Source organism: Leucoraja erinacea, unplaced genomic scaffold (assembly GCF_028641065.1).
Source record: "Leucoraja erinacea ecotype New England unplaced genomic scaffold, Leri_hhj_1 Leri_702S, whole genome shotgun sequence".
Taxonomy (NCBI): domain Eukaryota; kingdom Metazoa; phylum Chordata; class Chondrichthyes; order Rajiformes; family Rajidae; genus Leucoraja; species Leucoraja erinaceus.
In genome coordinates this window covers 21,490-33,715 of record NW_026576622.1, presented here as the reverse complement: position 1 = coordinate 33,715, position 12,226 = coordinate 21,490, and the positions used below count along the sequence as shown (strand labels likewise).

Genomic DNA, 12,226 nt, shown 5'->3' with positions numbered 1-12,226 from the left:
GAGGCATCCACATTTGGGGAATAGGGGGCGGGGGGCGGCAAGATTGAGGAAAGGATTGGGTGGAAGATTTTGTGGGGAGTAAGCGTTAGGGGCGTAAGGTGATAGGGGCCTGCCAGCCTGGGGGCTGGGAGGAATGATCTGGGAGGTAATGAACTTGGGGGATTAAAGATACAAGAGGCAACCAGCTTGGAGGAACAAGGGGATCAAAGTCAACTAGCTTGCGGAAGTAAAGGTTTGGGATGCAGCCAGCATGGGTGACTAGGGGGCTGGGAGTATTCTAGCCTTGGAAAGGAAGGAGCTGGGAGATAGACAGCTTGGCAGAGTAAGAGGCTGTGGGGCAGGTGGCTTGGGGAGCAAACAGCTGGGAGCTAGCGATCATCGGAGTAATGGGAAGGGGTGCATTTAGCGTGAGGCATGAGCGATTGGGAGGGAGAGAAATTGGGGGAAGTGAGTAAAGGGCCTGTCCTACGGGTATGCGACCTGCATGCGGCAAGCGCGACCTAAAGGGCCGGTCCCACCAGCATGCGCCTACAAGCGCGACCAAACCAGAAGCGGGAACCGCGCGGAGGTCGAGTGAGTGATATTAAGTTCGAGCGAAGTCCGCGGGGAGTTCCCGTGGTGATGTACGGCGTAGAGGCGGCTGCGGGCCGGCAGGCCGTTGGCGCGCGGAATTATTAAACACGGTCAGTTTTTCGGAAAACCGCGCGATGTCGAGACCAGCTCCGCACAACCATACGGCTCCGGCGATCGAGTGGGACCGGCCCCGCGAGGCCGTATGGCTCAAGTGACCACACTCGGTCGCGCTTGCCGGCATGCAGGCGCATGCTGGTGGGACCGGCACTTTAGGTCGCGCTTGCCGCATGCAGCTCACATGCCCGTGGTACAAGCCCTTAAGGGACTGGGGGGGGGGGGGGGGGCAGCCAGCACTGAGGTGATGCCTCCCGCGACTGCCTCCCCCCCCCCCCCCCCCCCCAGTCCCTTAAGGGCCAAGATTGACTGGCAATTAATTCTAAAAGGGTTGACGGTGGATATGCAATGGAAGACATTTAAAGACTGCATGGATGAACTACAAAAATTGTTCATCACAGTTTGGCAAAATAATAAATCAGGGAAGGTAGTACATCCGTGGATAACAAGGGAAATCAGGGATAGTATTTTGAAGGATGATGCGTACAAATTAGTCAGAAAAAGCAGCATACCGGAGGACTGGGAGAAATTCAGAGACCAGCAGAGGAGGACGAAGGGCTTAATTAGGAAAGGAAAAATAGATTATGAAAGAAAACTGGCAGGGAACATAAAAACTGACTGCAAAAGTTTTTATAGATATGTGAAAAGAAAGAGATTAGTTAAAACAAATGTAGGTCCCTTGCAGTCAGAAACAGGTGAGTTGATCATGGGGAACAAGGATATGGCAGACCAATTGAATAACTACTTTGGTTCCGTCTTCACTAAGGAAGACATAAATAATTTGCCGGAAATAGCAGGGGACCGCGGGTCAAAGGAGTTGGAGGAATTCAGTGAAATCCGGGTTAGCCGGGAAGTAGTGTTGGGTAAATTGAATGGATTAAAGGCTGATAAATCCCCAGGGCCAGATAGGCTGCATCCCAGAGTATTTAAGGAAGTAGCTCCAGAAATAGTGGATGCATTAGTAATAATCTTTCAAAACTATTTAGATTTTGGAGTAGATCCTGAGGATTGGCGGGTAGCAAACATAACCCCACTCTTTAAGAAGGGAGGGAGAGAGAAAACGGGGAATTACAGACCAGTTAGTCTAACATCGGTAGTGGGGAAACTGCTAGAGTCAGTTATTAAAGATGGGATAGCAGCACATTTGGAAAGTGGTGAAATCATTGGACAAAGTCAGCATGGATTTACGAAAGGTAAATCATGTCTGACGAATCTTATAGAATTTTTCGAGGATGTAACTTGTAGCGTGGATAGGGGAGAACCAGTGCACGTGGTGTATCTGGATTTCCAGAAGGCTTTTGACAAGGTCCCACATAAGAGATTAGTATACAAACTTAAAGCACATGACATTGGGGATTTAGTATTGATGTGGATAGAGAACTGGCTGGCAAACAGGAAGCAAAGAGTAGGAGTAAACGCGTCCTTTTCACAATGGCAGGCAGTGGCTAGTGGGGTACCGCAAGGCTCAGTGCTGGGACCCCAGCTATTTACAATATATATTAATGATCTCGATGAGGGAATTGAAGGCAATATCTCCAGGTTTGCGGATGACACTAAGCTGGGGGGCAGTGTTAGCTGTGAGGATGATGCTAGGAGACTGCAAGGTGACTTGGATAGGCTGGGTGAGTGGGCAAATGTTTGGCAGATGCAGTATAATGTGGATAAATGTGAGGTTATCCATTTTGGTGGCAAAAACGGGAAAGCAGACTATTATCTAAATGGTGGCCGATTGGGAAAGGGGGAGATGCAGCGAGACCTAGGTGTCATGGTACACCAGTCATTGAAGGTAGGCATGCAGGTGCAGCAGGCAGTAAAGAAAGCGAATGATATGTTAGCTTTCATTGCAAAAGGATTTGGGTATAGGAGCAGGGAGGTTCTACTGCAGTTGTACAGGGTCTTGGTGAGACCACACCTGGAGTATTGCGTACAGTTTTGGTCTCCAAATCTGAGGAAGGACATTATTGCCATAGAGGGAGTGCAGAGAAGGTTCACCAGACTGATTCCTGTGATGTCAGGACTGTCTTATGAAGAAAGACTGGATGGACTTTGATGTGGATAGAGAACTGGCTGGCAAACAGGAAGCAAAGAGTAGGAGTAAACGCGTCCTTTTCACAATGGCAGGCAGTGGCTAGTGGGGGTACCGCAAGGCTCAGTGCTGGGAGCCCAGCTATTTACAATATATATTAATGATCTCGATGAGGGAATTGAAGGCAATATCTCCAGGTTTGCGGATGACACTAAGCTGGGGGGCAGTGTTAGCTGTGAGGATGATGCTAGGAGACTGCAAGGTGACTTGGATAGGCTGGGTGAGTGGGCAAATGTTTGGCAGATGCAGTATAATGTGGATAAATGTGAGGTTATCCATTTTGGTGGCAAAAACGGGAAAGCAGACTATTATTTAAATGGTGGCTGATTGGGAAAGGGGGAGATGCAGCGAGACCTAGGTGTCATGGTACACCAGTCATTGAAGGTAGGCATGCAGGTGCAGCAGGCAGTAAAGAAAGCGAATGGTATGTTAGCTTTCATTGCAAAAGGATTTGAGTATAGGAGCAGGGTGGTTCTACTGCAGTTGTACAGGGTCTTGGTGAGACCACACCTGGAGTATTGCGTAGAGTTTTGGTCTCCAAATCTGAGGAAGGACATTATTGCCATAGAGGGCGTGCAGAGAAGGTTCACCAGACTGATTCCTGGGATGTCAGGACTGTCTTATGAAGAAAGACTGGATGGACTTGGTTTATACTCTCTAGAATTTAGGAGATTGAGAGTGGATCTTATAGCAAATTACAAAATTCTTGAGGGGTTGGACAGGCTAGATGCAGGAAGATTGTTCCCGATGTTGGCGAAGTCCAGGACAAGGGGTCACAGTTTAAGGATAAAGGGGAAATCCTTTAGGACCGAGATGAGAAAAACATTTTTCACACAGACAGTGGTAAATCTCTGGAACTCTCTGCCACAGGAGATAGTTGAGGGCAGTCCATTGGTTATATTTAAGAGGGAGTTAGATGTGGCCCTTGTGGCTAAGGGGATCAGGGGATATGGAGAGAAGGCAGGTACGGGATACTGAGTTGGATGATCAGCCACGATCATATTGAATGGCGGTGCAGGCTCGAAGGGCCGAATGGCCTACTCCTGCACCTAATTTCTATGTTTCTATGTTTGTACCACGGGTACCACGGGGGGGGGGGGGGGGGGGGGGGGGGGTCGGGGGCAGTCGTGGGAGGCGTCCAGTTTACGGGCGTAAGTTAGCAATGTTGCAAAATTTTGAGATTTTTAAAATCAAGTCTGCAATTTATCCCATCAGATAAAGCAACAAAAAAAACGTTTATTTTGACACCTAATTCACTTTCATGTCTTCAGTATTAAAGACGTTATGACTATTTTCATACTCAGAAATTAGCATCTTGTTCCCTATTGCTTTTCCATTGGTTTAACACAAAAGCTGTGATCGAGGACAGTCAAAAGCCCATAACATACTTATAAATTAAGAGAACTGAATGATATTATCAGTTATTATAGATTGAAGCATTCTGAAACAAATATAATACATCTTACTTGGATGACCTGAAATTAAATCATATAATTAGTTAATTGCCTAATTGTAGTTAATTACAAAATTGACCGTTGTGACGGAAGTAATAACAAACACCCAGACTGCCTTGAACATTCCAAAATGTGATATTCTCAAGATCAGATATTATTGTATTATATGCCGTGTCCGTAACAGATAGGCAGATAAATGACAATTTCTAGCAATAGACCTTTATGGAGAAGATCAGTTGCTAGCTGGTACATTGGTATATCATAATCAGTAGCATCTTCATACTCCTCATATTGCAACCAATAAGCAATTGGTTATAACCAGCATGCACCTGCATGCGGCAAGCGCGACCGAACGTGGTCGCTTGAGCCGTACACCTTGATTTTCCTCAACTTTTCCATTTTTGCATTGTAAATTACAGGTTTTTACTCTTTAAACCACGCATGACATGCCTTTCAGCCAACTACTTTCCCAGTAAGAATGTCCTGTAGATTCCATTTCTAAGATTCCATTTTTTTTTTAATAGCCTAAGTATCCAAAAAACAAACTAATCCCATTCACGCAAGAATTCACAATATAGCATGGTTTTTTTTAATCTCACTGACATGAATTTATATGCCGGATGGAAGGAATTAAATTTTAAATTCCCATAACTTAATGTAGAAACATCCACTCAATATAATCAAAATTATTATTTTTTAGCACATTACATGTGACTAAAACTGAGATTTAGTATAAAAATATTGACTATGGAAAGACAATAACAAAATGTAGACTGTTGTGTATTTGGATGCGTGGAACAGACTTGAATAAGGCTTACACGAATAACCTTACAAGCGTCTTTATGGCAGGATGCCACCTTGAGTCTCCCTGTGCACCTGCGTACTTGCACAAGACATCACAAGACACTAATTACATATGCTAATTGTCACATACCTAACATAGACGATTTAGATGCTCTTATGACATGATTTGCCAAAAAAAGAGTATTTAAATCATCATGCGAGTGTGTTTTTCTGGAACGCGATCAATTGGAAAGTTGCATTTGCGGTGAATTTGTACTCCATATCGGAAGGAAAAACACTGCCGGTTCGTATAGGGCTCAAATCACATTTTCGCAACTTAAAATTAGATTAACGCCATCCCAAGAAGCACGTTTATATGTAAAATAAATGACACCATTTGTTTTGTCCCGTTCTTGCGCTCCGTCACGTTGTAGTCGTTCAGGGCGTTAGAAGTCGCTTTTTATTTTAATCAAATTATTAAATTGGCTCGAGGTTTAAAAGCAAATTGGGAACGGAAATCCGATCGATTATTCTTCAGCAGCTAGCAGCCCGAGGAAATCCCTCTCCGATAGGCAGTAGAAAACTGGATTTTAATTGGAGGTATAGATTGGAGGTATAAGGGGTTGGGAAGCCAGCTTGGTGGAGGGTAGCAAGAAATGTGGGGAAGACAACATGGGAGAGGACGGAATTGGGAGGCAATCTGCATGGAGGAGTAAGGGCGTCGAGCCAGCCAGATTGGGGAAGTGCTGGGATGGGAGTCGTCCAGTTTCCGGGTATAAGGGGATGGGAGGCAGCCAACTTGAGGAGTTAGTGGCTGCTAAGTATTTAAGCATGGGAAGAGCAAGAGACTTGGAGGCATCAACGTTTGGGGTGTATGGGACTGGGGGAAGGAGGATTGACAAAGGGATTGGGGGAGGGTTGGTGGATTAAGGGGCTGGGTGTGATACAGCCTTGCGAGTAAGGTGGTAGGATGCAGCCAGCTTGTTGAAGTAACAGGCAGGAAGGCAGCCCGTTTCATGGAGTTTGGGTCTGTGGCAGCCAGATTCGGGACATACTGGAGTGGGAGGCGTCAGTTTACGGGCATAATGGGGTGGGAGGCAGATAGGTTGGGGATGTAAGGGGCTGGGAGGAAGCCAGCATGGGGGAGTAAGGTTCTGGAGGCACCCAGCTTTGGGGAGTAAGAGGCTGTGAGGCAGCCTGCCTGAGAGTAAAGGGTTTGCAGGAAGCTAGATAGGGAACGCAGCCAGCTTGGGGGAGTGATAGTGAAGAAGGCTATAAGCTTGGTGTCAGCGTTAGGGTTTGGGTTTTCGGAAGTAAAGAGCTGAGATATAATCAGCTTGGGGGAGTAGAGAGCTGGGAAGCAATCCGCTTGCAGGGACTATGGGCTGAAGGGCAGGCAGATTAAGGGAACAATCTAGGGGGAGACAGGCAGCTTGTGGGAATACGGGCATAGAAAGTATGCACGTTTGGGGAGTAAGGGGCTGGTAGTCAGCAGGTTTGAGGTTATAAGGGGCAGGGATTGAGCCACGTTGTAAGAGTAAGGTACTGTGTGGGAGCCAGTGTTGGGGGTAAGGTGATGGAAGCCAGCGAGCTTGGGTGAATAGAGGTTTGGGAGGCAGGCAACATGAGGGAGTAAGTGACTCCGAGGCAGCCTGCATGGAGGAGTAAGGGGCTGGAAGGCAGCAAGATTGGGACAGAAGGAGGCTGGAAGGCATCCGACTTGGAGCGTATGCTGTTGGGAGGACGCCTGCTTGTGCGAGTGCTGGACGGAAGCTGGGTTGCGAGAGTAAGGGGCTAGGTGGCAGCCATGATGGGGGAAATGATGGGCTGTGAGGGAGCCAGCGTTGGGAAGTTCTGGACGCGTAGACGTACAGCTTGTTCACCTACGGATGGAGAGGCTGCCAGCACTATGTAGTAAGGGGGCTGGGAGGTAGCCAACTTGGGGAAGAAAGAGACGGAGTCAGTCAACTGGAGGGAGTGAGGGCCTGGGAAGAAGTCAGGTTGGGTGAGTAATGCGCTGGGATTCAGCCATCTTGACGAATTAATGGACTTGGAGGCATCTATAATGGCGGAGAAATTGATTGGTGGGCAGCCATCTTGGGTGTGTAATGCATTGAGAGGAATCCTGGAGGAGTAAGCGTCTGAGGCTCTGCATGTTTTAGGGAGTAAGGGGTTGGGAAGCATCCAGAATGGGCATCAATGGGGCTGGGTTGCATCAGGCTTGGAGTAGTAATGATCTTGGAGACATATAGCTTGGGAGGCAGCCAGATTGTGTGAGAAGAGTAAGGGGCTGGATAGAAGCCAGTTTGACGAGGTAAGGTGTTGGGATGCATCTATAATGGGAGATCATTGGGGCTGGGAGGCAGTCAGCTTGGAAGCGTAATGGGCTTGGAATCAGCCAGTCCAGGCAAGTGGAGTAATGGACTGGGTGCAAGCCAGCATGTGGTAGAAAGGGGCTGGGAGTGAGCCAGAGTTCGGGAATAGGTTGATCGGAGGCAACTAACTTGGTGGAAAAATGGGCTTGGTTGCCTATTTGTGGGACTAATGATCTAGGAAGCAACCAAGTACGGGAATTAAGGGGTTGGACGAGAAATCAAAGGTCTGCGAATTATCCAGCATGTGGTGTAAGTGGCAGGCAGCCAGCCAGCTTTGGGGAATAAGAGGCTGGCAGACGGCTATCTGGGGTGGGGTATAGGGGGAGTAAGCAGCTCGCTATGAGGGAGATGGTGGGAGGCAGCTAGTTTGGAGTAATAAAGGACTGGGGATGGGCCTGATTGGGGGGAGTAAGTGGCAAGCCGACAGCCAGATTGGGGATTATAACGGACTACGAGGTTCTGAGCATGGGCTGGGAGGGATCCAGCGTTGGGGAGTAAGATGATGGCAGGCAGGCAGCAATATAATAGTAGTAACAGCAGTAATAGGCAGTAACTCAGCCAGGTTAGGGTATTAAGAAGTCTGGGAGTACCAAACATTTGGGAGAAAGGGGCCTGGACGAATAAGGCGCTGGGAAGCAGCCAGTTTGAGGCAGTAAGTGGGGCTGTGGGGCAGGTAGTTTGAGGGGGAAAGAGGCTGCGAGGCAGGTGACCAGAGGAAATAATGCACTAGGAGGTAATTGGGAAGTATGGGGCTGGGACGCAGCAGACTTCGGGGAGTCAGGTGTTGGGAAGCAGAGAGCTTGGGGGAATAATGGGCTAGCTGCCATCATGTATGGGGGGAGCAAGGGGCTGAGAGGGAGCCAGTGCTGGGGTTAAAGTGATGTCGTGCAGCCAGCGTGTGGTTGTAAGGGGCCTGGTTCAGCAGGGTTGGGGGGAAGTAAGGGACAGGCAGTAAACCAGCTTGGAGAAATAAGGGACTTGGAGGCAGAAGGCTTGGGATATAACGGGCTAGGAGACAGCAGGCTTGAAACACTTTTCAAGCAGATAGCATGGGGAGAAAAGGGCTGGGGAGACAAGGAGGCCAGCGTTGGAGAGTAAGTTGCTGGGAGATGGCCAGTTTAGGGTGTAAGGGACTGGGAGACAACCAGCTTGTAGGAGTGAGACAAGGAGTAACCAGCCTCGGATCGTAGTTCATTAGAAGGATTCAGCGTGGTAGAGTACGTCTGCGCGGCAGTCAGCCTGGGGCGTAAGGGTTGGGAGGACACCATTCGGAAGTAAGGGGCTGGAAGACAGCCAACTGCGAGAGTTAGGAACTGGGTGGCACGAAGCTTGGGGGGAATGCGGGTAGGAGAAACGAGGCTGGGTGTGTAATTGAATGGGAAGCAGCCAACTTGGGGGCATAAAGGGTTGGGAGGGAGATAGGTTGGAAGGGGGTGTAAGGGGCTTGGGTGCAAACTGCACATACATGTGTGGCGGCTGGGAGGGAGCCATCGTTGTAGAGTAAGATGATTGGAGGCAGCCAGCTTCGGGGAGTAAGAAGGCTGGAAGTAAGGGTCATAGAGTGACCTAGGGGATAGAAGTGAACCAGATTGATGGAGTAAGAGGGCTGCGAAATCCAATAGAGGTGCATCAGCTCTTCACGACAATTGTATTCAATGCCTTTAGCAAGGAAGGCAAAAATACCAAATGCCTTATTTACCACCATGTCTACTACTGCTTCTGCCTTTCGTCAGCTAAGCTGTTGGCCTGCAGGGTCTTGCCGTTCTATTGTTTTCTCTGGAACGCCGATGTGTGCAAGGAGATCTGATAGAAGTGTGCAAAGTTGTAAATGGCAGACATAGCATTAAAACCACAGCCATTGTGACATTCAGTCGTATAAGGAGAGAAGGAAATGCAAAGATCCCTTGGTGTTGAACAAAGTGTGTGAGCGAAGCTAGTGTGAGGTACACAAATCCATGTGGATGAACGAAATGTCACTCCCGATTAAAGAGAAAACGGCGCTGGGTTAAAGGACCATGTGGATGCTGATGTAAATGTATTCTATATGTAACTGACACTGACTGGCCAGGATGCATTCCCCGTGAGTACTCGAATGTGAATCGTGCATATTCTATTTGACTTTGTTGAAAGCTGATACCTAAAATTGCAATTTTGATTTTTGCATTCAATGGCTTTGCCAATATGGTAGACATTCCCAAAGGTTAAACACTCGCCCTCCCTTTGTTTGTAAACCTATTGCCATATGCACTTTGTTCTGTGGCTGTACACCTAGAAATCGCGTAGTAGCAGCTCCAAAGAAAACGGCATTCTTTAATTTCCTCTCTACGTGACACAATTTTCTCTCTACGTGACACATATGCATCTCCCCCTTTCCCAATCGGCCACCATTTAGATAATAGTCTGCTTTCCCGTTTTTGCCACCAAAATGGCAACACTGCCCCCCAGCTTAGTGTCATCCGGAAACTTGGAGATATTGCTTTCAATTCCCTCATCCAGATCATTAATATATATTGTAAATAGCTGGGGTCCCAGCACTGAGCCTTGCCGTACTCCACTAGTCACTGCCTGCCATTGTGAAAAGGACCCGTTTACTCCTACTCTTTGCTTGCTGTTTGCCAGCCAGTTCTCTATGCACATCAATACTGAACCCCCACATCAATACTGAATATAGGGGAGAATTCATCCTCTACGTTAATGTACAACAATAGTGCTGCCGGGGGTTTAGTGTGAGCGCCCTGGTACCATCATTGACAGCACCACACCGTGCGCAGCGGCCGAATACGGCAGCCTGGAGTCTTGGGCAGCTGGGCGGCATAAAAAACTGCTGCCTCTGATGCTGATACACATATTCAGTGCTTGAGAGTAACAAGTTGTCTGTGCTGCTGGTGTGATGGGATAGACAAACGTTGTCCCGCAATGATTAAGAGTCCACCCATCCAACTGCCCACACGGAATTCAGGGTGAAACCACATCGAACTCATCTTTAACTCTGCTTCTCCCTCATGACACGACCATGCCTGACATTGTGACATTTCAAACTATAATTCAGGAACAGTCTCGTTTCTCTGATTCCGGGATCAGTGTCGTCCCTGTCCGTTGCAAGATACACTAATCGATTGTCGTCAAACATTTCCTTATTGGAGCCGAATTGTTGAGACCGCAGTAGTCGTGGCCGAGTGGTTAAGGCGATGGACTAGAAATCCATTGGGGTTTCCCCGCGCAGGTTCGAATCCTGCCGACTACGTGACCAGCAAATCCGCTCGAAATTACCATCGTGTACGTGTAACTTTTGATGGGCCCCTGGTTCTCTGCTCCCAGAGTAAACACCTAATTTACCTAATGTATCTCCTGTGGTTCCAGGCTGCACACTGGGTCGAATTAACTTCATACAATTTCATTGTTGACTCTTGTCCGAATCCTTGGAACATCTGTCACAGGTACATTGTTCCTCATGTAATCCAACGCCCACGAGGAAGCGAATATTGGATGACTAACATTTGAATTTCAATGAATATTTTGAAGTCGGGTGGATGAATGATTATAACGTATTGTGTGACAGGTCACAGTGGACGTTGGAATGCGATGTGGAGACCATCTACTTTAGATTACTTTAGATTAGTTGTTTTTTGACAAGTGTATCAATGAACAGTGAAACGTATGTTGTTGCGTGCAATCCCGTTCACGAAACGATTATAATGATTGCAATGGTCCAATGGTTTAGTGGTGTCTTTACTGTCTACTCGTAGCAGTTAGAATGAATACATTTATTACACAGTTTAGAAATCCGCGAACGTAAGCACAATCGATCCCGGTCATTAAATAATGTACGGAACAGCCCACGGTTTCCAGTCCCAGCTGCAGATCCCCAAAGCATGGGGATTGACAATTTGCGAATTATGAACACTGTATATTATACACTATACAAGTGGAGGTGAAGTCGTAGCAGAGGAGCCGGTGCGAAGTCAGCCATGTGTTAGGGTAGGGAGTAGGACAGGGGGTGAGGAAGGGAAGGAAATTGGGTTTCTTGGGGAGAAAATGAGGGAGTAGTTCCTGTTGGGAAGAGAACAGGAAGGCTGTTGGGTGCTTAAAATTGGAAAAATAATTGTTCAGGCCGTTAGGTTTGTAAGCTGCCGTCTCTGAATATGGGACGGTGTTCCGTCATTTTGCTTGTAACCTCACTTTGATAGTTGAGGAGTCCCAGGACAGAAAGGTCACCTGGAAAGAAATGCTACACTATCGCTTTACCGCTTTCAAGGACACAAGCAGTCTTTCCATGTGCGGCAGAGGTTCACCTGCACCGCCACCAACCTCATCAATTTCTAAGAGTAAACCTAGCAATTATAGACCTGTTAGTTTGACTTCAGTGGTGGGCAAATTAATTGAAAAGATACTTAGAGATAATATATATAAGCATCTAGATAAACAGGGTCTGATTAGGAACAGTCAACATGGATTTGTGCCTGGAAGGTCATGTTTGACTAATCTTCTTGAATTTTTTGAAGAGGTTACTAGGGGAATTGACGAGGGTAAAGCAGTGGATGTTGTCTATATGGACTTTAGTAAGGCCTTTGACAAGGTTCCTCATGGAAGGTTGGTTAAGAAGGTTCAACTGTTGGGTATAAATGCAGGAATAGCAAGATGGATTCAACAGTGGCTGAATGGGAGAAGCCAGAGGGTAATGGTGGATGGCTGTTTATCGGGTTGGAGGCAGGTGACTAGTGGAGTGCCTCAGGGATCTGTGTTGCGTCCTTTGTTGTTTGTCATGCACATCAATGATCTGGATGAAGGTGTGGTAAATTGGATTAGTAAGTATGCAGATAATACCAAGATAATGAAGAGGA

At 47.4% G+C, this 12,226-nt stretch overlaps 1 non-coding gene across 1 annotated transcript; it reads left to right on the top strand.

The window, feature by feature from the left end:
* The first annotated feature begins 10,547 nt into the window (after positions 1 to 10,547).
* On the top strand, positions 10,548 to 10,629 carry trnas-aga (transfer RNA serine (anticodon AGA)). Its single transcript has one exon. It is a non-coding gene; the product is annotated as a tRNA-Ser (tRNA).
* Positions 10,630 to 12,226: the final 1,597 nt, after the last annotated feature.